Source organism: Rhinopithecus bieti, unplaced genomic scaffold, assembly GCF_001698545.2.
Source record: "Rhinopithecus bieti isolate Rb0 unplaced genomic scaffold, ASM169854v2 scaffold_23283, whole genome shotgun sequence".
NCBI classification, from domain to species: Eukaryota; Metazoa; Chordata; class Mammalia; order Primates; family Cercopithecidae; genus Rhinopithecus; species Rhinopithecus bieti.
In genome coordinates this window covers 351,282-356,029 of record NW_016810852.1, presented here as the reverse complement: position 1 = coordinate 356,029, position 4,748 = coordinate 351,282, and positions in this window count along the sequence as shown.

Sequence of the window (4,748 nt, the reverse complement as noted above, 5' to 3'; positions counted from 1 at the left end):
CAGCCTGGGCGGCAGAGGGAGACTATCTCAAAAAAAAAAAAAGCAGTCACTTGAAAACAGTAATAAATCCACTAACTAGAAATATAACACATTTTAAAGAAAAATAACTATATTTTTCCCAAAAAATGTGGAAGTATGACATTGTTTTGCAGATCTCTTTAATGTTTGGCTTAAATGAAGACAGTTAGATTCTCTTCTTCTGCATTCAATCTGTTAGGATGTGCTGTTTCCTGTTTGCTTAAAGCTGAAAATCCTAGCAACTCACCTCACCTCTTAGGGACCTTGGACCACACTTTGAGAACCATTACTTTTTCTTTCAGCTCTAAATCATTCACAGCCCTGCGTGGTGGCTCATGGCTGTAATCCCAGGACTTTGGTAGGCTGAGGCGGGCAGATCACCTGAGGCCAGCAGTTTGAGACCACCCTGGCTGGGCAACATGATGAAACCCCATCTCTACTAAAAATACAAAAAGTAGTCAGGCCTCATGGCACCCTCCTGTAGTCCCAACTACTCAGGAGGCTGAGGCAGGACAATCACTTGAACCCGGGAGGCGGAGGTTGCAGTGAGCTGAGATCGCACCACTGCACTCCAGCCTGTGTGACAGAGAGAGGCTCTATCTCAAAAACAAACAAATAAATAAATAACTAAATCGTTCATTCACGCACTCATTCAACACTACTGGATCCCCGAGACAAAGAACAATGTGGTCACTGCCTTTGAGGAGTCTAGTTGAGAAAAAAGATGAAAACAAATTAAAAATTACAGCACGACATGAGTGAGCAGAGGAGGAAGTTAGGAAATTACTGGTGTGCCTAAGAGAGGCAGGGAAGGCTTACAGGAGTACAGGGAACCCGAATTTGACTTGACTTTTCTATGCTCCATCTAAGCAGAAGGAAGAGAATGCACAAAGGCGCAAGGGCAGGAATTAATACAGTATAAGGAAGCCCAGGGTGCGCTGGCAGGAGGAAGAGTCCGTATGCTGGAAAAGCACGTTGGCCTTAAAGTTACATTTCATCCTATTAGCCCCAGGAGGCTGGGGTGATAAGAGCTTGCTTTTCTTTTTTTTGAGAGGGAGTCTTGCTCTGTTGCCCAGGCCTGGACGCGATCTCCGCTCACTGCAAGCTCCACCTCCCAGGTTCACGCCATTCTCCTGCCTCAGCCTGCCGTGTAGCTAGGACTACAGGCACCCACCACCAAGTCCGGCTAATTTGTTTGTATTTTTAGTAGAGACGGGGTTTCACCATTTAGCCAGGATGGTCTCGATCTCCTGACTTCGTGATCCGCCCATCTCGGCCTCCCAAAGTGCTGGGATTACAGGAATGAGCCACCACACCTGGCCAAGAGCTTGCTTTCCTTATTTTAAGTCAGGTTTACTGAAGTATAATTTACATAGAAGTAAAAACCACCCTTTGGCTGGGTGCGGTGGCTCACGCCTGTAATCCCAGCACTTTGGAAGGCCTAGGTGGACGGATCACCTGAGATCAGGAGTTCGAGACGAGCCTGGCCAACATGGTGAAATCCCGTCTCTACTTAAAATACAAAAAATTAGCAGGGCGTGGTGGTACATACCTGTGATCCCAGGTACTCGGGAGGCTGAGGCAGGAGCACTTGAACCCAGGAAGCAGAGGTTGCAATGAGCCGAGACCCTGCCATTGCACTCCAGCCTGGGGGATAACAGCGAGACTTCGTCTCAAAAAAAAAAAAAAAAAAAACAAAAAACAAAAACACCCTTTTAGGTCTATAGTTCTATGAGTTTTGACAGATCCATAGATTCATCCAGTAATGTAAATACCACAATCAAGATATAGAATATTCTCATCATCTCAAAAAGTGTGGTCAGTCCACCCTTCCCCAGCTCCAATTGCCAGCAACCACTGATCTAATTTCTGTCCCTATACTTTTTTACTTTGAAATAATCATATACCCATAGGTAGTTGCAAAGAGGGCCCAGGTACACTTTCTCCAATGGGAATATCTTATAAAGCTATGGAAAAATATCAAAAGCCAGGAAACTGACATTGGTATAATACTATCAAGTAGACTACAGATCTTATTCAGATTTCACTAGTGCTTACATCCATTCGCTTATTTGAAAAAACATAACTGGGCCATAGTATGAAAGAAGGGTTAGCCTAGCAAAAACATGCATTAGTTACAGTTGTCCACAGAAGAAAGGAGAACTCAGTGGGGTGCAGAGAGGGGAAGGGAATGGAAGAAAACATTTCTGTAGTGGAACAGAAATCATTTGGTAGACACTTTGGTATAAGGATTTAAATTAATCCTTCTTGATCTTCTTTTCTTTTTTGAGACAGAGTGTCACACTGTCACTCAGACTAGGATATTGTGGTGCAATCACGGCTCACTGCAGCCTAGACCTCCTGGGCTCAAGCAATCCTCCCACCTCAGCCTCCAGAGTAGTTGGGACCAAAGGCGGATGCCACCACACCTTGCTAATTTTTTTTTTTTTTTGAGACGGAGTCTCACTCTGTCACCCAGGCTGGAATGTTCCCAGGTTCAAGCAATTCTCTGCCTCAGCCTCCCAAGTAGCTGGGATTACACACACCCACCACCACACCCGGCTAATTTTTGTACTTTTAGTAGAGATGGGGTTTCGCCATCTTGACCAGGCTGATCTTGAACTCCAGACCTCGTGATCCACCTGCCTCAGCCTCCCAAAGTGCCGGATTACAGGTAGGAGCCACCGCTCCTGGCCACTAATTTTTGTATTTTCTGTAGAGATGGGGTTTCGCCCAGGCTGGAAATTAATCCTATTTTTTGGAAATGAAATTTCCCATATGGCAGGGCAGCAAGCAAAAGGTTGTTTTAAATTGAACAGCCTGACCTCTAATTGAATGAAGGTCATGAAAACCCCAAATAACCATAATATTTCTGAAAATGGTTTAGTTACTCTTTCCTTACTCTTGTCTGACTGAAAACAATGAAGTAACTATCAAAAACAAAGTTATCTGTTTAGTTAGCTAACCCTTTGCAAAACCCAAGCAAATGAAATCTCTATATTTACTCTTATTCCCTCCTGCAGTTCAGTACTGTAGTAGGCTTTCCTATCTGCTCCACCATTTTATCAGACTATAGTACTGATAATGCCTTAATCTCTATACAATTTATGTATAGACATCACTTACCCATCAGGAGACAATGGTATCAGCGTTGTTGTCCCCACTATTACAGCCCAAGAAACTGAGGCTCCTGATACCCAGAATCACATATGCCAACACCGTAAAATGCTCAGAAAGGCATCCACACAGGATAAGCATTCAATAAACGTTAACTAGCTTTACTTAATACCCTTCTTTCTACTCCACCACACCCCATTTACGGCCAGGTTGGACCTCTTTCTAAAAAAGAAATGGAATAAATTTGTGCAGAAGTTCCATACAGGCAATGAAAATATCTTTGGTGACAAAGTCCTCATTTAAACTACAGTTTAACACTAGTTACTACCAAATACAGTCCCTCGGGAGTTCTGAGTGACCCAAAACCTACTTCCTGGACTTTAAGATGAGCTTTTAGTTTCTTTGAAATCAGGAAGTGTCTTTAAACCAGATTCAGTGAAATACGGTAACAATCTTTTTACTGTGTCCTGTGATAGGTATTTTATATGCATTTTAGCACTTAACCTCCAAACCTCTTATTATTAAATATCTGCTGTTACGTCCATTTTGAAGATAGAGAAGTCAGGGCACAGAGAGGTTAAGAGGTCACACAGTCAGTGAATGGTGGACAGCATAAGAGTAACCCCAAAGCAAGCAGTACCCTAGATTCCAATTTCAGTTGACTAAGCCGGCTAACAGTTCAATTTTATGCAAAAATCACAACTTCAAATGGAAAAATATAAATTAAAACAACCACAAAAACCAGACAAATGGAGGCTCAGCAGGCCTTGTAGCTCGTCCACGTTACACAGAGGATATCAGAGCCAAAATCCATGGCCGATCTGTCTTCAAAGCGCGATCTATTTCCACCAAACCACGCTACCACCGACACGTGGTAAGGGGCAGTACAAAGATCTGTCGAATTAATAATGCCTGAAATCAAAGTAGACAATAAGAAGGTAAAAATGGAAAACACAGATAAAATCGGAAAAGCAGACCACTTGCGGGAAACAAATAACGCGTTTTCAAGGCAGGGCATTCACGATGAGCCAAGGCGCTGGGACAAAGTTTGCGCGGGTACCGCCGGACTCCAGGGCTGCCTGGCGCGGAGTCTTTAACGGAGACGGTTCGCAAGGAGTCGGCCTCGGAGCCCGGCAGCCTCCCGGCTTCCCTCCCGATCGCCAGTAACACGGCCGGGGAACACCGGCGACGACCGGGGGTCAGTCGCCTTTCCCTTCTGGGCTGATGGCTTAAAATACACATAAACACAAGTCCCCAGGCGGTCCGCGGCCTCTCCGTGGGGCCGGAGCTCGCTGCCCGCGGCCGGTCCGGAAGCCATGCACCTGGGGACAGGAGCCCCTCCGAGTCGCAGCTCGGCGCCGAGAAGCACCCACCTCCCGCGGCCGGCCCAGTCCAAGACCCTGGCCCCTATAGCCCGGCCTAGGCCCGCCCCAGGCGGGGCTAGGGGCGGCGAGGCGGGCGGGCGCCCCTCAGGCCGCGCGGGTTAGCAGCGGGAGCCGGCGCCGGGTATTTCCTCTTCCTCCCTACGCGCGGCGCGGCGGCGGCGGCGGCGGCGGCGGCCAGGCCGAGGCTGGGCACGGGCGCCTGTTCGCGGCTTGCTGGCTAGCGCGGGC